At 36.5% G+C, this 27,150-nt stretch overlaps 1 long non-coding RNA gene across 2 annotated transcripts; it reads left to right on the top strand.

The window, feature by feature from the left end:
• Positions 1-1,004: 1,004 nt before the first annotated feature.
• On the top strand, positions 1,005-26,768 carry LOC149919099 (uncharacterized). Of its 2 annotated transcripts, XR_016464762.1 has the most exons (5): positions 1,005-1,268; positions 17,798-17,915; positions 19,177-19,267; positions 20,841-20,936; positions 26,542-26,768. It is a non-coding gene; the product is annotated as an uncharacterized LOC149919099 (long non-coding RNA). The 2 variants fall into 2 exon arrangements; XR_016464763.1 differs by lacking the exon at positions 19,177-19,267.
• Positions 26,769-27,150: the final 382 nt, after the last annotated feature.

Raw genomic sequence — 27,150 nt, 5'->3', positions numbered from 1 at the left:
TTCTTCCTTGTAAGAGCAGTCTGCATAACAGATGATTTACACAATTTACTTCTATTGGTGGTGTAATATACTTTCAAGATACAAATTTGTACTTTATCACATAATATCTTATTCCATGATGTAAACATGGATTTGTATCAATCATCCATTAAACTTAGAACCAAGCTTTCAGGTTTGTCATCTGGTCACTAACTCTTCATCAGGCCACAATCCAAAACTCCGTTTGCTTTTTACTCACGTGCATCTTTCTGTTTGACTTGTTATACTCAGACCGTTTCCTTGCAAGACATTCTCAGCATCCTTGTGATTGCCTGCTGTATTCTTTGCCCTTCCTTCTCCAAGCCTGCAAGTTAGACTACAGATCTCTCTTTGCAGGATTCTTTGTAGGATTTATTCCAGCCCCCACATTCTGGGATTTGGGCACAGGAATATGAAATGTCTTCTACTTGTCTAAGAGAATGTCTTCATTTGACTCAGGGATGTTATACATTTATTGTACTGTATGAAGCTTCATCTTGTAATAAGCTAATATTACTACTACGACGGTTTTATGGATCACACAGTAGATCAATTCCTTCTTGTAGCTTGATCCCTGTGTACTGTGTATGCATCGAGGTTTGGTGGAGCAGCTGCAGGGTTGGGCTCTGTGAGCAGAGCCCAGCGCTGCCCGTGTGAGAGCAGAGCCATCTCCGGCTGCTCCAAAGGGCCCGCCGCCGCCAGAGCTGAGCCGCGAGCGACGCCGGGTGCGCTCTGCGAGAGCAGATGGAAGGAAAGGACGAAGCGCTGCGCGACGGCGGCCGGGAGAGGGGAGCCGAGATGGGAGAGAACGGCCCCGGAGGCGCCGAGGTCGCGCGGGAGGAGCTCCGGGCACACGGCAGCGGCTCCATGCGGCACGGGAGAGGCCCACGGAGGACCGAACCATCCCCCTCAGCCTATGGATGCCCCCGCAGGAGCGGCCCCGGCCGGAGCTGCGGCCCACGGTGGGGGGCAGCTGCACCCGTGGGGAAACAGTGCCTGAAGGGTGCGCCACGCGGTACGGAGCCGCGTTGGGGTGGTGCTGGGAGAGCTGCAGGCCGTGGCAAGGCCACGTGGGATCAGTTAGGGAGGACCCACGTGCAGCAGGGGCGGAGACTGACCTTGGAGGAGCGGCAGTGAGAAAGTATCAAGTATTGCCACAGTTCCTAATCCCTATCCCTGGTGCTGAGGAGGAGGAGGTAGAAGAAATGAAGGTTTGAAGTTGAACTTGGGAAGGAAGTAAACAGGGGAAGGTATTTGCAGTTTGGTTATAGCTCTTGCTGTTTCGCTCCTACTAATTGGCAGTAAATTAAATTAGTCTTCCCCAGGCTGAGTTTGTTTTGCCCATGAGGGTAATTGGTGAGCAGTCCCTCTATCATTTTCCCAGCTAGCAGGTTTTTCTTATCATACTTTCTACTGTTGTCCTGCTGAGAAGGCCAAAGGAGACAGTAGTTTGGTGGGCGCTGTTCTCCAGCCAAGGTCAATCCACGGAAATCAGACTGTATTTTTATACGTAGCTATCTGAATATGTAAGGATGAAAGAATATATGATTTTTATGCTCAGTAGCTATGACATCTTCAGTTCTCCCTCCATCTCCCCATTCCACCTTGTTTCCTGTGTGCTCTCTAATATTCTGTCTGGAACTCTCTTTTCATGGTTTTCACTGTAAAATCTATGATATAGTGTAAATAAATCAATTTTGTGATTCATATGCAGTTCACCAGTACAGAGCTTTCATTGGAATCTTGGAAAGCTCAATACAAAGGAAATTTGTGAGAGGAATATCAGCAAGTAGCAAATTGAGCAAAGTTAGCAGAATAAAAGTGATGTGCCATGTCAGTATTTAACATTATGTCTCATTGCAACAAACGTGTCAGTCCTATCAGTTTCAGTCTTCCCAGGGACTCAAATTGACTTTGATGGGTGTACATTTCCATATTATGATTTAGTCATGCTTCAAGGTGACACCTTTGCTTAAATATTCCAATACAAGTTGCTGATAAATTTTACAAAGCAATGAGTAGAGAGTTCCCCTATAGACATGTTTTTGATACCTTCCTTCTGAGTGTTTCTCTGTGGTCAAGTTAAGTGGTAGCCAGAATTTTCTGGAAATACTTATAAAAGATTCTAATCATATAGAAGACAGAAATTTAAGTATTAAAAACATTTTATTATTTTTTTTTCCAACAGTTGTATCTTATACAAGGTCAGAAAATAAATGATTAAGTTTTGTCTCTGCATCATGGGTTTTCATGCTTGACTTTCAGAAAATTATTGCCCTTTGTCTGTTATTATTCTATAACTAACCAGCACTTAAATGTTTGCAAATAGTGGATTTTTATTATTATTATTATTATTATTATTATTTTAATTTGAAAAACTTAAACCATCAACACTAGAACTTCAGATAAGAACAGTAAATATAAGCTAACTGAACTGCCAGGCTGAATTAATTTGGTCCCTTGCATGGTTTTCTGTTGAATACAGTGCTAACTCATATTTTCCTACCTTACAACAGCATTTGTAGATAAATAGACTTAAAAAAGAATGACTTGCCCGGGAAGCTTTCTGTCTTTCAAGTGCCTGAGGGTAGTCTCTTCTAGTGTATGAGTAAATGGCGGCACAATAGTCAAAGGAGACAGAAGGAAAGAGTGCTTGTTGTAGGGGAAAAGAAATGATACAAAGAGAAGACATTTGTTCTGCTCCTTCATTTTTAGTGACAGAACACAGAAGAGTTTCAGTGAAATGGGAATCCTAGCATTTCTGTTTTTTGTAAACTCACAAAGTCTAGGTATGGCCACCCAGTTTTGGTGTGAAAAATGATTTCTTCCTGTGACTTCTCAGTTAGTTGTTATGGATCTGATCTCAGTCTTACGATTCTCAGAAGTCCTGGAGTGAAAAAATATCATAAAATTTGAATGCAAATATAATTTGACAGTGTTGAGGAAGACTGTTTGTGTTGTACCACTGTTGCTGAAGGAGGGAAGTGTGGGGACTAGAGAATTACTGTCATGGTAAAATGGGTTATAAGGAAGACAAAACAAACTGGTTCTTGCTCTACTGTGAAATGTCGGCGTATGATAAGCACACTACATATGAAATTAGCTTTGTTTCAGCAAATAAGTGGACATGTTCATCTGTGAGAGACAGTATGTAATAGACTGATATCTGAACCAAGAGAAAATGACCTCGTTTCACAATGAATAGTCATCCAGATATTCAAAATCACGAATGTCACACTTCTCCATTGGCCTCTGTTTCTCCATACCATCAAATCAAGAGCCAAATTCTGACTGACTTTAATGAACAGAATTAGGCTCATATTGAATGTTTGGAACAATATTAACACTGCTGTCAGAAATATTATGAGTTTTACAATCATGCTTTCCCCTGACATCTGCCTGTTTCAAGGTATAAATGAACGAACACACAAGGCACACTTAAGGAAATTTTTACATCTGCCTGTGTTGGCAGGCAAGAGGGATGTTGTAAAATACTGGAAGTCTGACAAACCCTTCAGCTTTCAAAAGCAAGATTACGAATGTTTTCTGTTCATCCTCATTAGAATAGAAAGAATAGTATAGGGAAGGCCAGAATTTAGATTTGCCTTTGATCCAAAACTGTGCAAGAAGGCAGAACAAATACTTCCTCTGAAAACCTACAAAAGTTTTGAAGTACAGGTTTATCTCTATTCATGCAGCAAAACTAAGGGCAGGATGAGATTAAATGAGCTATTTCATGTTTTGGTGAAACTGTCTTTTCTTTTAAAACAATAGTTTTAATGTGTGTGAAAAATTTAATTTTTACTTCACGATCATTTCACAATGTTACCATTACTCCATTCTTTCTATGTTTCTGAGCCTCTATCTTTTTGTACCTCATTTGTGTATTTTGTATGCAGACATAATAATTCTGTGTCCTATATTCTTTGAATAATACGTAGCAGATGTCTATTCTACTTTTGCTGTTGTACAAATCAATATTTTCTCTTAAGTGGAACAGAGAAGGAAGAAAGGTCATCCTAGATGCTGTAGACAAACTGAGTTTGTGTAGTCTGAAATACAATTCCAAAAATTAAAAATAAAATCACCAAACCAACAAAACAACAACAGCAAAAAACAATGACAATAACAACAACAACAACATAAAACACATTCTTCCCCATGAATGATCAGGAGAGACTTGGTTTTTAATATCTAATTTATGACTCGTTAAATCACTTCAACAACTTGTTCCAGATGTTCTAAAGATCCATTCTTGACTGCAGCTGAGTATAAACTATTTTTAAATTGGATTGAGCTTTTGTTTCATTCTCATCAATGTTAACAACTGTATGTTTTTAGAATGCACTATACTTTTACAAGAAGTGAATAAGAGCTGTTTCATAGATATTGCTGTAGGGCCTAAAAATCCAAAGATACCAAGTACTTCCTGTAAATGACAAACTGTTTCACCTTCTGGATTTTTAGTGAACAGGAATTGAGAGCATTAATTATCTCACAGGATGTACTGAACAGTTCTCAGATCAAGGGATGAAGTTCTTCCAAAATCTCTGCTGCTACAGACTGTACTCTGGCTGAAATATTAGTAGACACAATCTTTCTCACCAAGATAATTTTCTATTTCCATGGTAGCAGACAGTTTGGAGAGAATTCAGGAGTGTGGTGTTTTCTTCTTTTTATCTTTTTTTTTTCTTTTTTCTTTCTTTTTTTTCTTAAAAAAGGACAAACTATCCTCACTGCTCTGTTTGTTAGAAAATCATAGAATCACCAACATTGGAAAAGACCCACAAGATCATCCAGTCCGGCCATCTGCCCATCACCAACAGCTCGCACTAAATCATGTCCCTCATCACTACGTCCAAACATTCCTTGAACACCTCCAAGGTCGGTGACTCCTCCACCTCCCTGGGCAGCCCAACACCTAAAACCTGTAGTATGTGGTCTTTCGTGTGAAGAAGATAGAAGAAATGAAGGAGATAGGATAGATATGTAGTAGGAAGGAACTAGAGATGTAGATGTGAATTACCTTGGCCAAAATCTTTCAATGGCAGGGAGTCCTGGGCCGTAGCTAGTGTTTATCCACTTCTTACAGTTCTATTCTATGTTTTTTAGAACTCTGGTTATAGAATGCAGTGTCTATAGACACGGTATAGTGTACCTTCAATGGTGCTCTTCTCCAGTTTTGTTTATACAGGTCTCTTCTACATATATAATACTGAAGCTGAACTTGAAAGATGGTATTGCACAGTGCAGATTAGTTGATGTTGGTTACGTTGCTTAATTTTCTGCAGAAATTTCAGTTACAGTAGTATGGGGACTGAACTAATGTTAAGTGTAATACACTGAGATTAGTTGAAATTACTCTAAAGAAGGAAGATGAAATCTGAGTTTTTGTAGCCATATCTACCAAGTTAGTTAACTACATGATTTTATGATGCATTTTTGTTAATGTACTTAAACCATACACCATTTCAAAATATGCAAGTAGGCTGCCCTGTGGAACAGAAATTAGATTATTCAGAATGAAGATTGTGCATAGGTATAATAATGAACCACGTCCAAATATTCACAGTGTGAGCACTCAGGAATGTAGTAGGCTAGTATAAGAGAAGGTTGCAGAGCTAGCTAGTGATATAATAAAAAGGGAGACTTTAATTCTTGTTTACACTGTTATTATGCATTTTAATTCTCTTGATATATTGCTTTTCTGATTTGCATCTCATAAACGGCTCCTAATCAAGTAAAACAACTGCAGCGAACGTGACAGTATGTGAAATGCATTTTACTTCAGGACAACCAAGGAGAGAATGGTGCTGAGATGCTTATTAGGAATAGTCAAAAAGACACCGATGAAGTACTTCAGCTCTTCTCTGTATGCCTACATTGTTTCAGGTTGCTATTATCCAGAAGGTTTAAACATAGAACATAGTTCTACAGAAAAAACTGGTACAGTACCATAGTGTAGTTCTTGACTTAGTATATTGACAAATATTGCAATAGTGGCACAGTGGAGTTTGCATATTGCTAGAACGAATGGCCATGGAAGTATGTGAGATGGAGTTTTCTCAATGAATAAAAGACAGAAGAGGTCCAGGAACAAATATTTGAGGCTCAGACATGAAATAGTCACTAATCTTGTAATTAATATGGTCATTTTTTCAGAATCATGTTGAAATCCTACTTGCAAAACTGGACACTGTATCACTTCTTACATCTCTGGGAACTATGCTAATGATTCAGTTATTAATAGTCCTGGAATAAGTGAGATTCAGTTTTAAAAAGATCTCATTATATTCTGTTGGGAAGCTATTCCTTCTCTAATCCACCTACCTGTACATCTGTACCTTTGAGATCGGAATGTAATACTTATTCTGACAGCTAAAAAAGACAAGCATTAATGCAGGTTAGCTATGTAGCATAAGCATGATTGCATGTGTGTGCTTCCTGCTACCCGAGAAAAGCCAGGAGGCTGAGAAGTTAGTAGAAGATACTGGAACTTGAGAGGGCTCCATGGACTTACATGTAGAGCAGAAGTGAGCATGGAGGATAATGGTGCGAAAGTCAATCAGTATAAAAGGCCTAATAGGAAAGTGGGGAGAAAATAACTATCACAAACACAGCTTCATGTTAAGGCAAGTACGTGCCAGCTTAGGCTGCTGGCAAGGATGACAAACAGCTGCCTCAATCACAAACAGCAACTGTAGAATGCCACTGTTAAGCAAGCCATAAAGAAGAAATGCTGCTGTGTGGTTACCCCAGTCTTCTACTGTAACTAACAGACAAAATTAAAGTATTAGTTTAAGTCTGTATATGTTAATTGTTATCTTATCTTAACAAGAGTGGATATGTGCCAACTGAAAGCAGATTTTAGAAAGTTTCTCTTCTATTGAAAAACCTTCTTAGAGAACAGTAACCATGTCAAATTTCCTTTCATGGAAAACTTTTGGTAACAGACCATGAAATGTAACAGAACAGGTAACTTTGAAATACTCAATTTTTTTGTAAAAATAAGATTTAGGTAGACAGATCTGTTTTAAATTTTTTGTAAAGGTAGTGAGTTACAATTATGGAGCACTGGAGAGTCCTTCTAAGATTTTCCAATGCTTTTATGCCAAATTTAACTATGCCAGTAGTTTAATCTGATTGAAAGTACTACTTGAAAATTCATAATGCTTTGAATGAACATAGCTGGGTTTGACCAGTATTTAATTTCAAAGGCCTAGGGCTTGTTGAAAATATGTATTAATGATCCAGAAAACTCCTTGATAAACAGTCTTAAAATTCTTAGATAAAAATGTTCTAAGCCATAATTTTTAAACTACAGGATTAAGGAAATATACTGGTGAAGTATAAATTCTTAATTCTTATTCTTTGCAATGTATTTATCACCACATTATTTTGTAAATAACAACGAGCAATATTTATTACATACTTCCATGCATTTCTTGTTGTTGCTGACAGTTTTACCATTTGCCATTATTAGAATATATTTGTTACGTTACAATGTAATTTCTTTCAAAATTAACAACCAGATATTTTATCTTTTGTACTTCTGTTCCCCTTGTTTTTAATTTGCACTTACTGATATAAAATTCCAGATCTTCATTTGCTGTATGCTAATTTTTATTTTTAATTTCTGTCCTATATAATCCTCTGGAAACTTTTATTAGTCAATACAAACAGTAATGTTTCTTAATTACAGATTTTTGAAATATGTTATGTAATAATTGTAGTTGGAATTCACATTTTATTGTTCACATAATTTGGTGTATCATCTAATAATTTAATTTTAGACTTTTGAAAATGCTATTTTTTAAGCCACTAAACACACATAAAGCTTTTTTATGTCATATTCTACTTTCACACAGCAAATACTTTCAAGTCAAGAACACTTATAACTGAATAATGTTAGAAGGAGAATCCGGGAAATGACAGGCTAGTCAGTCTTACTTCTGTCCCTGGGAAGGTGATGGAACAACTTATTCTGGATGTCATCTCCAAGCAAGTGGAAAAAAAAAGTTAGCAGCAGCAGTCAGCATAGATACACCAAGGTGAAATCAAGCTTGACCAATCTGGTAGCCTTCTATATCATAACTGGCTGGGTAGACGAGGTATTGGTGAGTACTGGATGTTGTCTACCTTGATTTTTGCAAGGCTTTTCACACTGTCTCCCATAACATCCTTATAAATAAACTTAGAAAGAGTGGGATAGATGGCTGGACAGTGAGGTGGATTGAGAACTGGTTGAACTGACAGAACTCAGAGGGTTGTCATTAGTGGCATGGAGTCTAGCTGGAGGTCTATAGTTAGTGGTATTCTCCAAGGGGCTGTACTGTGTCTGATCTTGTGTTCAACATCTTCAGTGATTTGGATGAATGGACAGAATGCACCCTCAGCAAGTTTGCTGTTCATACAAAGCTAGGGGGAGTGGCTGACACAGGTGAAGATTGTGCTGGCATTCAGCAAGACCTGGACAGGCTGGAGAGTTGGGTGCAGTGGAATCTGATGGGGCAAATGTAGAGTCCTATACCTGCGGAGGAATAACCAAATGCATCAATAAAGGTTAGAAGCTGATCTGCTGGAAAGGAGCTCTGCAGAGAAGGAACTGGGTGTCTTGGTGGACAACAGGTTGACCATGAACCATCACTGTGTCCCTGTGGACGAGAAGATCAATGTTATCCCAGAGTTTTTTAAAAAGTGTGTGGCTAGCAATTCAAGCTAGGTGTGGCTAGCAAGGGAGTTTATTTTCCCTCACTACTCTGCTGTTGTGAGGCCATATCTGTAGTAGTGTGTCCAGATCTGGGATCCTCAGTTCAAGAAACACAGGGAACTTCTAGAGAGAATCCTGTAGATGGTCACAAAGATGATGAGAGTTCTGAAGCATCTCACTGATGAAGAAAGGCTGAGAGACCTGGGACTGTTCAGCCCGGAGAAGAGAAGACTGAGAGAGGATCTTATTGATGCTTATGAATATATAAAAGGTGGGTGACAAGTGAATGAATCCCAGTGACAGGACAAAGGGCAACAGGCACAAACTGGAATGCAGGAAGTTCCATTTGAACATGAGGAACAACTTCTTTACTTTAAGGGTGATGGAACACTGGGACAAGCTGCCCAGAGGTCATGGAGTCTCCTTCTCTGCAGATATTCAAAACTCTCCTGGATGGCTTTCCTGTAGAACCTACTGTAGGGAACCTGGTTTAGCAGGAAGTGGTTGGACTATATGACCTCCAGAGGTCCCTTCCAATCCCTAAGATTCTCTGTAATCCTGAATTTCTCCTAAATGGGCAAGAACATTCCTAAATTGGCAACTTGACGTCATAAATTCTGATGGAGTCACTCTTATGAGGAGAGTAAATCTTAAGGTACATTTCTCTGAGATTAATGGTTCTTATATCACTTTTTTACTTTTTGTGTTGGTAACTGGAGGAATTGCTATCAATATTCTCTGAAGTCTAATTATGCATTCAAATAGTGATCCACAGTCTTTTCAAGTATTATTTGCTTGTCAGTTAAAGGTATCTCAGAATCAGCTAACACTTTTTTTGATAAGGATTGGTGCTTCGATTATTGTTTTTCTTCCTCCGTCCTTTTAAAATAAGTAACAACTTATTTTCAAGATATGCAATTTATTTCATGAGGATGCTTCTACTAATTTTGTATATACATATATATATCTATATAAAATCTGTTGCTTCTTATTTGTTTCCATATCCCCTAATTCAATACATTTATAGGCTTTTGTTTTTGGATTTGTTTTCTAACAAATTTAATTCTAAGCAAATGTTCATGTCATTTGATCTTCGTCTATGTTAATAGGTTAGCATCTGGACTGGGCTAGAAGGAATGTCTTATGAGGAAAGGCTGAGTACACATGGGTTGTAGAAATTGAGGCTGAGAGGGGGATCTCATTGTCTCAGCAACTTCTTGAGGAGGACAGAAGTAGGTTCTGGGCTCTTCTACCTAGTCACTAATGACAGGATGCATGGAAACTACATAAAGCTGTATTAGGTGAGGTTTGGACTGGGTGTGAGGAATATTTTTTTTAACTATGGGAGTGATCTAACACTGAAACACGCTTTCTAGAGAGGTGGTCAATACGTCATACCTGTCAGTAGTCAAGAGGTGTTTTAATACTACCCTCAAAAGAGGGCTTTATCTTCTGGTAAACCTTGAAGTGGTCAGGCAGTTGGACCACGTGGTCTTTGAAGGTCCCTTTTAACTGTAGGACCCTACTATATTCAACCCTACTTCTATTCAACATGCCAGAAACTACACCAGCAGTCTTTATTTCAGAACAAGAGTGGTTAGTAAGCATTGTATTTACTGTTACTGATGGAAACAGAGATGCAGAAGATAGCAGCATTTTTATCTACTGACACAAGGAAATATCTGTGCAATTCTGGGGAACCTTTGCACATCACGCTTTTCCTTTTAAATATACCTTTACTAGCTTCTACATGGTTGCTATTAAAAAAAAAATCAAAAGAAAGCAAACAAAAACTAATCTTTTTAGATATTATAAATAAGTATATAGTTTAAGTGAATTATTATTCAGGTGTATTTCTGCTCACCTTTTATTATAAATAACTAATGATGTAATTAAAAAAAAAGTATTAGTATGTTGCAGTTTGATGTGACAACCTTGATGGCAAAACTAACTGCAGGAGGTGTTCATCAAGCTATCAGGCAGTACAACATAGTGTTTTTTTTTTTTTTTTTTTGTGTATAATATAAAACAAATTGACAGAAGCACTAGGACAATGAGAGAAATTGCAATTATCCCATATGGATGCATCCAGGGCTACACTGACTTGAGGCAGAACTGAGCTTGCTAATTCCAGTATATCTAAAAAGGTCGATCATTCTGTCATACCTAATCATATCAACAATGATGTGACCCCAAATGAACAGTACTGCCCTGATTTATTGTAGTCTCATGAAGTGACATCATGACATATATGCTATCTGTTACACAGTGGAAAAGGCAACAATGACAGCAGAGCAACAAGATCCCAGGCTGCAGCAAGTGAGGATTTTCCACTTCTGCCTGGTGGTGTGTTTGCTAGATGATACCACAGAAGTCATGAGAAGCCAGAAGAGGCTTCCCAAACCTGCAGCAGCTCTGGACAATTCGTTTAGGTGGTGTATAAAAAATGCTAAGTCATTGCTTGAACCAATGATTGAGCACCTGGTAGGATGGCAGGCCAACCTAGGGGAGCTCAGGTGCATGCAATACACCTGAGTGACTGGAAGGGGTGGTGTCAGGGTCCACCCCTTCCCATAACCTTATTTAAGGGTCAGCGGTGGCTGAAGCAGTATATCCTGAGTTGGAAGTCACTCACGAGATTCATACAGGACCACCCAGATCTCTAATCCTGTGCCATGACCACTATCCTGGGAACTTCAGGGTTCATCTTAACTGTTTATGGAGTCCTAACCACTGAGTAAATATTTTAAGTGGGAAGATAATGTATTTTAATGCAGATAGAATGCAGAATGTTCAGTGGGATTATCAATTATGTATTAGATAAACTATAAGATAAGAAGAGATTTATAGTTTCTTGTATTGGTTTAAAATATTGGTTTTGGAACACATTTTAGGTAAAAGAGCATAGTTTCTTGTTTCAGAATTTTAGAAAGAAATAAAAGGATGGGACAATTCATTTCACTTTTTAGAGTGACAGACATGCGGTATCTTCTTTTTAGGTGCCTGAAGACACGAGCGCTATGGCAGTTTGAACCTTTAGCTTTTCGTCATAAATGATCTTATACCTGTAGCCAGATGTCTGCTTTTATAAGGTGTTATTTCAAGTCAGTGATCCTACTGTCAGCTAAAGACGAGAGCATCTTCTTTTGTCAGTACATCAACTGTAAAAGCTTCTCTTTCTTCATCAATACTCTTAACTTCCTATTTTGCTTGATTTTGCTATGGACATATACTCCATTTAAGGATTTGGACACTAACTACAAGTTAGTGCTATAAAATTATTTCTGTTCTTCTTGCTGTAGTTTTAATCTTATCTTACTGTTCAAAATCCATTGTCTGCTTTAAATACCTTTCTACAATGCCTCTGCCAAACATTTCTTAGTTACTTAGTCAGAAACAAGTCTTCAAATTGAATTCAGTAGCAGTAATAACTGTATAACGTTTCCTCATCTTTTATTTTCACGTTTTTGAAATAAATCTTGTTTGCAGTTTAACAAATACCAGGATTAAAGTTGGCCATGATTTTTTTTTTCTTTTTTCTTTTGTTAAGTATGAATAGTTTATTAAAAATGCCTTGCTCTCACTAGACTATCATTCCCATTCTGTGGTGGTTCCGAGTGAAATCTAATGCTGTTTCCAGCCTCAGTTTTGAGGTTCCTATCCATTTGTCAGTCTAAGTAATGAAGATGCAACCCATAGAATGTACTGTCTGAGACTGACATCTTTATGTCACAGATCACTGGAGCAGCTTCAAAGAAAGTGAGTAACTTACCTAAATATTTCATGGAAAATCATTCTGAATTCACTTCACTCTTGCCTTCATATGATCCATCAGATATTTCTCAGGTATTGAAGCCCATATATAGTTCAGGTATTGACGAGAATAAATTGTTACAGGAAGGTTTATGATAACATAACATGCTTCAATAGAGCAGAAGATTTTTTGCTATGTTTGAAAGGCATTTAAAAAAAAAAATCAGTACGAACATTTCTAAACCATAGCTCTCTGCTAATAAATTGACAGCCCGAAGAATTCCTATGTATCTAAATATCTTTCTATGAGCTCCAGTATTGCTCACAGCTATGAAAAGATGGCAGATACCTAAGAATAATCTTTATGCTTAAAATATTGGCGTGCTTCTCAGTGTGATAGAGAGAAGAAAGTTTTAGTTAACAACTTTGTATCACCTTAGCTACAAAAAGGATTATTAACAAATATAGGGAAATAATTATTGAAAAATATATCAGTAGATGCATCGAAAATGAAAAAAAAAAAAAAAAAAGCTACTGAAGTTTGTTTATTTTTCTGTATTTACACATTTAAGATTCTTTGCCTTATGGAGTACTTATTAGATATTATGTGTAATTTTCCATGATCACTATTTCTATTGTATTTGTGAAAGACTGTTGATGGTGATGTGCAGAAATCAAACCCTATAGCCTGTAAGGATATAGAGAAGGTTTGTTTCATTGGCAATTGCGCCTCAAAAACCCTGGTGCAAGGGAGATAATTCCTCCAAGCTTGCACACCGTCTGGAAAAATCATGCCAGACTAATACATAATCAATAGTTTTCCCAGAATTCGGATACATATTCATTACACCCCCAAGAGTTCATTAGCATGCAGACCCTCCCCTCTTGCACGTGCATAGTGGGTCACGGGATGAAGATTTTTTTGTTTTCCTCACGAAGGCTTTTGGATTTTCTCGTCGTAAACTTCTGACCTAAAGGGGGACATGCCCTCAAACTGGTTTCTTCTAGCCCTGTGGACATCTAATCATATCTCTGCCAAATGTCCTCAGGCTGTTCTCAAACCCTTATCTTTATGGCCTTCATCCCCCTCACTATCCCATTGTCTGCCATCCCTTATTTTCTAACAAGCTCTACATTCTTGCTTCTATAAACTATCTCTAACTATTCCCCTTCACTCCCCTTATTCTCAGTCACTGTGAAGCATTCCTGCCTTTTTACTTTCACTTATGGGGCCCTTCTCACCTTTCATTGGCACCTAAAATGAGTTAGTCTTTTAGTTATGGGACAGATTGAATCTACAAAGGAAAACCTGAAATTAATGTTTCAGTTGTCTAAAACCTAATACTGCAGAATTTTTTGGGTTTGTCTGTAGCACTGAATGCTATGGAGTTCCTCACTCTGTATTTAGAAAAAGGATACTTATTTGTGCAAACATACCTGGAACTGGAGACTCTAGGGAAAAGTAGATAGATCAGGCAAAGCCTGCTTAAAAGTTTAGCAGATAAATTCCTGGAAAACACTGGAAGAAGGATGGAAGGTACACAAACTGGAGAACAGAAAAAATCATAGAAACGGTTTCAAATCAGCTGAGGTACCCTGCTCTTTTTCTTAGTGGTGTGGAACAGAGAAGGGTATTAGCCATTTGACAGCTCTCTCAGGGATGGATTGCTCACAACTTTGTCAGTCATATGAAGACAGTTGAACTTGGCTGATGATTTCCATTGATACAAAGTCTGCTGAGTGTGGGTTTGCATTCATGTAGCTATGCTAATTACTGATAACCTGCCTATATATATATATAAATTACCTTTTGTCTTTATTCCAGTTGAACAAAACCAAATACTAGGTGTTTCTTAAACTCTGTTTTAATAAATTTTTCAAACAACTCATTTGTAGATCTATAGTCTTTAAAAGAAACATTTTCTATCTCTTTTTCTCCTTCCAGAATCCTCATTCTGAAATCAGATTACTTCCTTACTTTTTACTCTCTTAGCATTATTATGATGCATCTCCATAAAAGAATGAATCCTGTGTTAATGTCCTGTGTTTCTTTGACAGCAATAAGAACAGCTCCTTTTTCTTTCTTGACTGTTGTTACAGTAGTACATTTGTATCCCCTTGTACTATAGCAGCATTATGCATAACTGCATGATCCATGACAAGTACCTTACATAGCAATGTAATAAAGTCTACAGAATTGTTTGCTGTTTCTTTTGCACAAAAAGCTGTCGTAATAGCAACTCCATTGTTGTTTTTTTCCATGCTGCTTATTCTTGACAATATTTTTTTCTCATTTATCATTTTTCTGGTTAGCTTTCAGCCTAGTTGTCAACATTCTCTTTTAAATTATATAACTTTTTTTCTCTTGCCAGTAAAATTCTTCAAATTTACTTTGATTCACTTTTATACTATTTCATTCACTTTACATGCAATCATGTATGATGTGAGTATTTGGCAATTCATTTTATAAGGCACTGTCAGAAAAATAATGTATTTCTAGACTTCTGCACATGCCTATTAACCTGGAAGACCTCAAAATCTTTTCAAATTTAAAAAAAGGTTTCTTTCTACAGCAGTACTTTATGCTTTGCTCCTCATCCAGCATTTTTATCCAGTAGCTCATTTTAACCTTTATTCTTAACCTCAGCTACTAATCTCTAGTTTGGAACCTTGTCAAATACTTTTAAAAATCTGAGTATATTACATCCACTGAATTCCCCTTATCTCTTACAGCAGCTATATCTTCAAAGAACTCCAACAAGCTAGATAAGCATGACAGTTCCCTCCTGGAATCAAACTATGCTTCTCCAGGTGTTCTCCCTGTTACAAAAGCCTGTGTGAAGTGGTTTAAGTGATTTTCTTCTACAATTTGTAATGTACAGTTTGCTGTTCTGATTACTTTGAATTTAAATCTGCAGTTTTGGAATTTTCCTTGTCTGTTTCCTTTCTTACTGCCATATATGCTATGCCAATACGTTTTGCTCATGCTTTAACATTATTATAGACAGATGAATGCAGTCTGATTTGTATTCAGTTTAACCAGATCTGTTACTGTGAGCTATTGTTGTCGCTTAAAGACAGACTTTGAAAGTTGCTCTGCTCTCTGATAAGCAGATAAATTGTTCTGTTAACAAATTGAGAAATAAATTTATTATATTGTCCTAGAAATTTTAGTGAAAACGTGTATTCATTTTTCTGCTCTTGACCTCAGCTTTGAGCTTCTTTCTCTTTTCCTTTCTGATCTTCTTCCTTTCTTTATTTCTTCTTCCCTTTTTTTTGCTTTTTGCTTTCCTCAAACTTAGAGGAATTATGGTACTGCTAAACTTGAATTCTCCTGAGTCTTTCTGTGGCATCAGTCTGTAAAAATCCCTTTTGACTCCGGTTGTTTTCCTTATTTGGCCTGACGTTTTTATTCTGTACTTTCTTGAGGAGTTAGTAATTTACCTATCAAACCTATGCTTCTGTTGTAGTTTAACCTGGCAGGTAACTAAGCACCACACAGCTGTTCGCTCACTTTCCCCACAGTTGGAGTTGGGGAGAGAAAAAAGATAAAACTTGTGGGATGAGATAAAGATAGGTTAATAGGATGGAAAAGGAAGGTAACATAAAAAATTAATAATAATAAAGTAATGTACAGAGTGAGTGACACAATGCAATTGCTCATGACTCGGCCCAGATAGTTCTCAAGCAGTGGCAGCCCTCTGGCCAGCTCCCCCAATTTTATTTCAGAGCAAGATGACATTTGGTATGGGATATCTTCTTGGTCAGTCTCTATCAGTTGTCCTGATTCTTTCCCATTCCAGCTCCTTGTTCACCCCCAGCTCTTTGTTGGCAGGGAAGCATGAGAAGCTGCAAGATCCTTGACTCTGATCCTTGACACAGCTCAGCAACTACTAAAACATTGCTGTGTTATAAAAAATTACTCTCACCTTAAATCCAAAACACAACAATATATCAATTACGAAGAAGAAAATTAACTTTATCCCATCCAAAACCAGGAGAGCTTCTATGCAAGAGATCAGAAATACCATACAGGCTCTTCAGCAGTACCTGCTGAGATGTCAGAATGGCTTAGGAGAATCACTCCCTCACCAGTGCAGCCTCTGTATAAGGTGTACGAGGGGACATGAGTGACATATATGATTCTCTTATCCTATTGATGGGCTATTCCTCCATTGCTGACTGTGTTGGTGTGAGGTTGTCAATATGAGGTTGTCATATAACTGTTGGCATTTTTTTCCTCACAGGACTCTATCTCTTCATTTGTAACAAAACTGCCTTTCTAGAAGCTTGTTAGTTATGATTTGTTCCATGAAGACTGGAATCAGATAGTTGTTTGTGCCAGTGGAAGTAGCAAATACTCCTTAGTTGTCTTTCTATCTTTTGTCCTTTTTTTGTTCTGCACTGTTTCTCTTAAAGTTTTCTATTTGTTAAAGACTGTAGTAGACTAACTACTTTAGCAGTTACATCTGAAGGAAATATGTTATCAGCTTGTTTCTCAAATAACCAATACAACTTTTATCAAGCCTATTACTCTGAAGCATTTACTTTTTAGTCACTCCAGAGGGACTGAATCTCCTGTGCATAAAAGAGATGTAAGCTGCCTGTTTCAAATGGAAGATTTCCTCATCCTCCTGCTGCCTCCATCTTCTGAGTTGCTGTATTTTTAGGCAGAATCTGGCTACAGCCATTCAGTGGTTCTTTTTGCATCTGACATGATTTATTGTTACCCTTGATTGAGATAACACTAAGCGCTTTCGCTATCAAAAGAAGCCTGGAAATCAACAAGTAGCGTGCAGTGATGCCTAAATTGCTATTTGCTTTCAGCAATGCTTAGCTGATGATTTAGTAGTGGGAATATTTTTTTAATGATTCTCATCACACTTAAAGCTCAAAAATTTGCAGGAATATAATAATTGCTCTGGCTTTGGATACTGGTTGTAGGAAACGATTTATACTTGAAGGTCTTTGATGGACCTGAAGTGATTTAATAGAAAATTGCCCTAACAATTGTGGCTGTACTATCTATAACAAAGTTACAGTAGATAACTTCTTATGAAAAAAAAGGTGTATTTGACATTTTGATGAATTTGTAAGGATTCATTTCACTTGAATGGAGTTGCAATAGGAGGTTTTAACTATAATAAGAAATAATACTTAGGGTTTGAGAAATACATCTATAAAATCTATTAAATTTTATTGTAATTTTCTCTGTAATTTCTGTTTATAGTTTTATTTTGAGGAAATAATCTTTTTTTTTTTTTTTATCTAGAAGAGTTTGAGCATGTTATTTTTTTTTATCTTCTCGTGCCTCAGGCTGGATGCATCAGTCTAGTATCCCGTTTGCTCTCGGCTCTGGTGACTGTCTTGGAGTATCAGTGTGACTTGACAAAGCTGGATAGAGTTGTCCAAAAGGAGCACACAGGGTTTCTCAGTACGTATCCAAGGGAAGTTCATACATTTCTTGCACTTTGTAGACAGGTAATGTGACTTAAAAATGGGTCTGGGCAAATAGTGAATCATCTTGCAATGTAAATTGGTGCTTTGCAAGAGTATTCCATAGTCAATAAATGTATATGTTTGTTGAGTTGCACTGTACATTCTCTGTCATTGTCTTTGGTGATTATAATTAAAATATAGCAATGTAGCCCTTGGGGAGGTGTCTGGACAATCAGATGTTGAAGCTGCTATGCAGAATTTTGTTCTGAATGTAGGCTGGCAGACTTCAAACGTCCTCTATCTGTATCTCATGTATGTCTGTACATTCAACAGATAAATCCTTTATAATAAGTACCTGGTCAATGGTTATTTTTACCTTCTTGTAAGTGAAGGGTGAGTTAATTTAAAAGTTTTGACAAACATCACATATACAGGATATTTTCTGAAAATAAACATATTTGTCTTTATTTATACAAAAAAAAAAAAAAAACGCTTATAGGAAAAATATATTGAAAGGTTGAGGGTTATTTTGGAAAAATTCTCTCTTTAATGTCAACCATCATTAACTGTATTGAGCAGAGTGGGAGTACATGGCAGAGAATATCTCTGCTTAAAGGCATGGCTCCGCATGCCTCATAGCACATGGACACAGTATTCGATTTCTCCACCTCCTTCCAGAGCCTTAATCTGGTAAACATTTATTCATCATTTTGAAAGCATTTTATCTGAAAGGCAGGGTGAGAATAGGATGACCTCCAAAGAGGAAGATTCTTCGGTACATTCACTTTCATAAATAAAATATCTCCATTTCTTAAGCTCCAACACATAAATAGAGGTCTGACAGGTCTATGTCAGGCTGAGAAAGCTTATTCTGTAAAGTTCATAAAACAGTGAATACCTATCAGGTATGTCTTAAAAAGATTTATCTTTACATCACTGTCTCAAAAAAAAAATTCAATTTTGATTGATAAGCAGAACATACCTTCTCATCAGACACATATTTCATTTGTCACGTTTTTCACCAAATTACCCTTCTCGTTATCCTGCCAGTAGCACTGTTCTCTGCATTTTTTCTGTCTTTCAACTTGATCAGGGATGAAAACTCTCCCTCCAATCCTATACTGGATTTAATTTTTAGTATGGTTATTTTGACTTGGATCTGTTCATTGTTGGCTTTTCGGACTTGCAGATAGTTATGTTTGGAAAAGTAAGAGAGTAGCACAAATGTCTGAAGCCTCATGTTTTTTTTCCACAAGTTCTCCTTAAACCTGTACTGATGAAGAGAGAAAGGTCTGTGAATATGCAGCCTCAGTTAAACAGTTATGAGGGGATGTGTGTATATACTGTGTAAGTATCTATAATCAGTACATTTTTTATTTCATAAAACACTTTTCATCAATCTTCTGCAAGTAGTAAATGAAAATGGAAGCTGTCCCTACACTGTGGTATTTGCCTACATTCTTCAGGCAGCAAATTTCAGCTCAGTTCTTTTAAACATCGGGCCTTTCTACTTTGGTTTTTGATAGCTAAAAGACTTGCTTTATCTGCCATACAATCCAGCATAAGAATCACAGAATTGCCAGGGTTGGAGGGGACCTCAAGGATCATGAATCTCCAACCCCCCTGACACAGGCAGGGCCACCAACCTCCTCATTTAATGCTAGACCAGGCTGCCCAGGGCTGCATCCAGTCTGGCCTTGAACACTTCCAAGGACTGGGCATCCACAAGCTCTCCGGGCAGCCTATTCCAGCACCTCATCACTCCCTCTGTAAAGAATTTCCCCCTGACGTCTAACCTAAATCTCCCCTCCCTCAACTTAAAACCATTTCCCCTTGTCCTACAGTTATCTACCCTTTCAAAGAGTTGATTCCCCTCCTGTTTGTAGGCTCCCTTTAGGTATTGAAATACTGCAATGAGGTCACCTCACAGCCTTCTTTTCTCCAGGCTGAACAAGCCCAGCTCCCTCAGCCTGTCTTCATAGGGGAGGTGCTCCAGTCCCCTGATCATCTTAGTGGCCCTTCTCTGAACTCTCTCCAACAGCTCCCAAGGGTCTGGTTTTTATATTTTCCTGACCTTGCTTCAAAGAACAATTGGAAGTGTTTGTCTTAAAAAATACCTCTCATTCCAGCTGTGTATGGTACCTTCGAGGTACAGAAGGAGAACTGTAGCAGGGTAGAAGTAAGGAAAACTAAGTTTAGGAAATAAAGATTTGATTTAGCATAATCTACAAAACAGAATACAATAGAATTAAAGAAGAAAATGCTTGTGAAACATATGGTTTGATTCTGTAATCTTGCAGAAAATAAAAGTTTTGCCTCAAGAATTACAGGTTCAGGCTTTCAATCTTCATTGCCTGAGATGAGTGCATGATATTAAGTATTGTGTTCTCCAGCATCTGGATATAATGAGATACATTAAGAAGAGTCTCATTCTTGATATTCTACCATAGCTCTAAATTGCTTATTCTCTACCAGTTTGCATTACAAATGTGTTTCCTTGCCTAAAGTAACATTAAAAAATACATATTCTTCCTCATTAGAAAACTCTCCTGTAGCATACGTGGTGTACAGACTAATGCTCCAAATTATCAAATAAGAATATAACAATCTTAATGGTTTACTGAGAAAATAATAAAGATTGTCATCTTCACCAGATAAACATATGACAGATTTTACAAGAGAGCTCTGATTTCTGTTTTGAATTCTAACTGCCTCAAAGCAATCAGGACCTGATAAATCATAACAGCTATTTTAGATCTCTTGTGTAACAGCCTACTTTGTTACTTTTAGAACCTTCTAGTTCATAAATTGTTTTGATGATCTGCAATAGCTTTTATGGAGCTGTTAAAATCTGTTAAGTATTTAGCTTTAAGAAATAGATTAACTTTCTATTTGTTCATTTCTTTGAATATTTTTCCAGCTTTCAGAAGTCTTCAGCATAAAGAAATGAAATATGAAAATGGAGAAGACCAAGATCCTGTTTTGGGACTAATATGAGTGTTATGCTAAATGCATGGTATGGAGAGAATGTAAATATTGTTTGGGATTGAAATGACAATCTGTATTTTCTAGCAGTCTGTAAATGTAGAATATAAGACGCTGAAAAGGCAGGTGTAAGACAGCGGACAAGTTCACACAGCAAGCTAAGGTATCTGTAAGGGAGCAAGAAACTCCATGTTAGTGTGCCACTTTATTTATGATCAAAACACTTATTTTTTTTTACTGTCCTGGCACAACACGTTGGCATTTTAAACTGAGTGATCCACAGAAACTATTATGAATACAATTTTTGAAATGCTTCTGAAAAGACTGAAACCTCTTGGGCTTTCGGAAAAACATTTGAATACGTAATTTGCATTGAAATTTATGAATATTATCAAGTACTTTAAAATTCTGTTCTATGATGGGTGTAGTTATATTAGAAAATTATAGTGGTGAATGCACAGGATCATTCATTGGTGTTGAGCCTGACTGGCACAAGAAAGCTTGCATGCATTCTGTATGCTCACCTACTCTCCTATCTACATTGATTGGAGTATGTGTCTAAAGTACCTATTAGTAACTTCTTGTCACTAAGCTTGTTCTTTGCTAAATTCAAAACCATGTCCAGAAATTGTCTTAGAAGCTGGTACCTGGCCCAGGTGAAAACAATGTTGAGGACCATTCAAACAGTTTTACAGGTTAGATGATTTTATTCAATGCCTGAGAATGTTCCACGGCACTTTTTAATTTACCTCATGTAGGTACAGCCTAAATTGTCATAGATTATAAATCTAGCTAAAACAGTGATTTCATGAAGGTATCTTTGAGAAGATGGCACTTACAAAATGTATTTGCAATTTTCCTCGCAACTTCAAAGAAAAGTATGACTGAAATGTGTTGCATTCCATTAAATATTAAAAACAACCACTATTGACAATGTTTTAAAAGCCTAAAATAGTTGTTAAAATGAAACATAACTGGTTAGATGATTACTTATACTTTCTACTACAAAATTTTGTCTAAACTATCAGAATACACTCAGTTAAACTTTAAAAGTATCATACACACTATTTTCTTGCTCTTTTTTGTATTAGACTGTTCGTTATCTAAGAGAAATTTTGCTTGCCCTCTTGGTGCTCCATCTGAGACTTCCTGGTCATCCCAATTTTCTGTAAAAACTGTTTCATGTTTGCCTACAAAGTAACTTCTTTTGCATTAATGCCACCGGGCAGCATTAATTGATTAAAAACACAGTTTCACTGTTTGCTTATCCTTTTCTTTTACAGTATGTGAAGTTATTTAACAACTAAAACTTACAATGATACTTTTATAGCCTGGACTAAATGCACAAGTGTAGAATTTAATCTTGCTGAACAATATGGTGGAGAAATCCACATGAAAAACAGCTGTCTCTTTTCAAGGCCTTTAAAAAAAAAAAAATACAGCTCTGGAAAATGTAACGGTCAGAGGTATGTGCTTTCTAAGGGAAAATATCTTTATAGGGAATTTCTGTTTGTTTCCAGATGGACTTACAGTGTATTTCCAGAGGTATGAGCATATATCAGATGTTCTGCTGCTTTTTTGAGGCTGGTAAAGTAGTTAAAGAAATTACTTGAGCCCTGATTCCCAAGCTTAAGACTTGATAGTAGTGAGTTTGTCCAGATTGGTTAAGTATGTGCCTGCCTAATCTAAGCTTAATTTTATGATGATCAAGAACATATATTTTGAAAAGCTATTTATGAAGGAGGTTTTGCAAAATTTATGAAGTTGATGGATGAGGTAAATATACAATAATTATTCAGAAAACACAATTGTACAAGAGCTAGCCAAAACTAATATAACAGTTTGAAGCAAATTTGCTTAAAGTGTAGACTTTTTAAGCATCAAGCAGCAAAATGCTGAAATTTGTTGCCACAGAAAATTGTGAGCAGATAAATTCATGCACAATAAGAGTATAGAAGGGCTAGAAACTTGTGTATCTTAATTGAGCAGCAGTGGTTACCAGGAGAATATCCACTTTGATCTTAGTGCCTCAGAGGGTGATCATGTTTCTGTGCATTTCCTACAGTTACTTAGCTAGGTATACTAGAAATACTCTTTGGGCATTTCTAATGCTTATATATCTGTCATTTAACATTGTTTCTACTTTTTTTTTTTTTTTTTTTTTTTTTTTTCAGTTCGGAATGAAAAATATGCAAACAATTGCCTTCTGTGCAAAATCTCCTTGTCCTCCATTCAGACACACCTATTTCTACTTCTTCAGTAACATTTCAGTGGAATTTAATTTAAAAATCTCATGACTCTTTTAACTGGATAACTAAATACATCATATTTTGTGTGTGTGCACATGCAGTAATTCAAGTTGTTAGACCTCAGTGGTTTAAACTACAGTATTGTTTTATTTCTGGTTCATCTTTTAGGGCATAATTGCAGATCTAACAATAGTGTAGAGACAAGGGGATACACAATAAACAATGGAAGTGAATTGATGAATTACTGAAATTCCTACTTTTTTTTTATATCTATGACTGCATGTTGTAAACAGAGGAGATTCTCTCTGCAATTATTGTTGGTGAGTGATTAGAAAATGCCTTTAATTGTGCATGTGGTGTTACTTTACAGTAATACACAAAAGCACAATAGTCCCATTAACAAGTGATTCACATGAGCTAGAAGCATTTTACTATATTTACAACACAATAGAGTTCTGCTTCTCTTAAAAATATTAATTGCATTAATTGTGTTAGGTTCTTGTTTTCTTTTATTTTTAACACTTTAAATTTCTCTTTCCATGGTGGCCCTTTCACATTTTGTCTAATGCAGTGAAACCATCTGTTGTTAATAGTGACTGTTACACAGCTTATTGGTGAAGCAATGCTTTTAGCATTGACAAAAAAAAAAACAAACGTTCATTTATTTATTTATGATGGAAGTCCTCATTGGTCACTGTTGATTTATGCAGTTGTAGTTAATTGCATGTATATCTATCTGAAACTGAATCTTCTGAACAATATGATATAATATATAAACTTGACAAGTAATAAATACATTTTGTATATTTTACATAGCTTCAGTAAAATATCATTTACTTTTTCTCTTGTTCCTTCAAGGGGTTAATGGTGACTGTGACATGCCTTTCAACATCCTTATAATGTGTAGAGATCCCGTACCTGGAGAGGAATAACCTTGAATAGTATTTTAGACTTTTGTCTAAATTGCTGTAGTGATGTAGACTTTTGGCTGCAGTAAGGGGTTTGTTTAACAGCTACTATGCAGTTAATTGCCAAAACAGTGTCTCAGATGTACCAGCTGTCTGTTCTGTTTCTGATTACGCCATTGAATTGTTCTTGACCTTGCATAACACATATTGAGTCAGATGTTTACCTGACTGTTGAATTACATGACCCTGGTTCAGTCAGCCAAAATCTCTCATCTCTTCATTGTTTCTTGCATTTTTTTATCTGCTAAACAGGTTTAATGTCCAGTAGCAGTTTTTAATGTGATTCATCTAGACAAAAAACATTTCATTATTGGAAGCCTGATTGATCTTAATTCCTCAGAATCTCATATATGAATATATATTACTTTCTCTCAAAGAAAAATTTTCTTATGTTTTAAACTCTTGAATGATACTTTATCTAAAACTCAGAATTTTGGGAAGAAGATGGAAACTGTATGGTCAAAAAACTAAAATGAATATTTGATTTAGAAATTTTAGTTTTATATGCGTTAGGTTTTATATTGGAGAAAAATCATTACGTTCAGCTTTAGGGCACAAAAGGAAAAAAAAGAAACTAAGGAAACTTTTTTTAAGATAAATATTTTAATCAATAAGAACAGTTTCTCTCTGAATACCAAATGGTACAAACATAATGTTATTTTTCACCTGCAACTTAAGCTGATAACCTTAATTCTTTCTCTTTCTGCAAAATAGCTAGAGCCCAATTTAAAGCAAAAGTTTTGCGCTAATTCAGCCTATTTTAATGATACCATAATAGCAGGTACTGGTAATATTCAGATATTTTGAGAATGTGTTTATTTTTCCTGTGTTCCTCTATGAGGCTGTAGATGTGTCGTGGTTGCATTGCATCACCAGAACAAGAACAAAAATTTATGAAAGCTGTCAAACTCCTGGCAACTGGAATATGACTGAGCACAGAATGTTATGCTTCTGCCTCCAAACAAGGACTTAGTCAGTAGACTCTAGCAATACTTTTTCTCATCCATGCACTTCCTTCACATACTTCTATGCCCATTCCTTTTTATCAATTCATTCTAAAATTCTCATTTCTTGAATTTCTCATGCCTTGCATCCCTCAATATCAAATCCTTCTTATATACATCTCTCTCTTTTCTCCAGGTGACCCAATTCTGAGCAAATTCTGAGCAATTCTGATACAAACCTAAAATCACCTGCCTATTAACATGATTTCTTATCTTGCAACTTGCTATTGGTTTAATGTTGTGTATTACTGAACACTGTATTCAGCTACTTTAAGATCTTATTCCTCTAAAAAAAAATACTGAATGTAGGTTGCAATTATTTGGAAAAAACCCTTCCCTGAAAAATATTTTTTAAAAAGCAATGGTGACAGAAAGCCATCACTGATAGTTCAAGTGTTTCTAAGAAGATCTATTCATGTGCTTTACCTTAGCGCATACAATGGAGCTATTAAAGCCTTTTTTAACATTTAATTTGCATTAAAATCTTAAACATACTGTGGTTATATAAAAATACAGGTTGATTAATGCTTCAGTCATCTGTTAGACTTAGATGTCAGGCAGTGTTTTAGTAGTTTATCTTCTGTTATCTCTACTTGAAGCATTTGTGTAGAAATTCTCTTGGAGATGTTTAAATGCAAAGGTATGGAATTATTCAGTCTGGAGAAGAGAAGAATCAGGGGAGACCTTATCTCTCTCTACAATTACTAGAAAGGAGATTGTAGTGAGAATATGGATTGACCTCTTATCCCACATAACAGCAATAGGACAAGAGATAGTGGCCTTGAGTTACATCATGGAAAGTTCAGATTGGATATTAGGAAAAAATTCTTTTTAGAAATAGTTGTGAGGGTTTGGAACAGACTGCCCAGGAAGTCATTGTTGCTGGAGGTTTTCAGAAAATGTGTAGATGTGGCACTGAGGGACATAATTATGGGCTTGGTGTGATGTGCTGATGGTTAGACTAGATGATCTTAGTGGTCTTTTCTGACCTTTATGATTCTATGATATAATATGATTCTGTGATATAATGTGTCTGTATTCCCATGACAGTGAAAAAGTAAATAAAAAATATTCAGTTGATCTTAGGTGTACGCACTACAAAAGTGATGGAAGTTAAGGGCTGTGGGGTAAGAAGAGAGAAAGATAAAACAAAGACACAGGACTGGTTTCACTGAATCAATTTTTCACCTAAAAAAAGATAAAGCTCAAAACAGCTTCATCTCTAAAGGTGAGCTCAGTTCAAAGGACATAGATAAAGAATGAATTTGGCCCTAGGTTCTGTAGAGTGCCATTTTTTAATTCTGTCAAATGCTCATGGCACTGATATGCCACAATCTTTTGTTGATGTGAATTAGAACTCTGGCAGTGAGTGATAATGAAATTGTCTGTGTTTTCCTGTTTTTCCTGTATGACAGGTGGCGTGTTACGGCTGCTCAGAAGTAAGAAGGTGTCAGCAATTGCAGCAACCTTTGCAGAGGCTGCCTTATCCAGAGGGATATAGCGATGGAGCTGGAGCAGTATGTATAATCAGCATCATTTGATTCCAGAATTTTCTTGAGATCAGCTCTCATATCAGAACTAACGTTCCAATTCTATAGAGAAGTACAAAGTATAGAGTGTTCTTATCTCTGTTATTTCCTGTATAGTTCATTAAATTTGTTAATTAAATTTCATTGCATACTTTAAGGACTTTCTGTTTACATCAGCATTTAACTCAGTTTTTTTCTGATACCTCAGTTTGGATCTGTGATGGATATTTCAAGTTTGTTTACAGAGGACACTTGATAGCTCATGGTTATTCCTTTTCCTTTTCTTTTTTCATTGTGTGAACTGACATCACTCCTTAATATAAACAAAGAAGAAGGAGTACATGACTATAGGAAGAATATTACAACTCAGACTATAAATTCTATATTCTTATATTCTAAATGCTGCCATTTCTTCTTTGGAGTTTGCTATTAACAATGATTTAGCTGTAAGTACTGGAAAAAAAAGTTTTCACAAGTTTAAGCATGCTTTAGAGT

Source organism: Phasianus colchicus, chromosome 2, assembly GCF_987193195.1.
Source record: "Phasianus colchicus chromosome 2, bPhaCol1.hap1.1, whole genome shotgun sequence".
Lineage (NCBI taxonomy): Eukaryota > Metazoa > Chordata > Aves > Galliformes > Phasianidae > Phasianus > Phasianus colchicus.
This window is presented reverse-complemented; position numbering and strand designations above follow the sequence as displayed.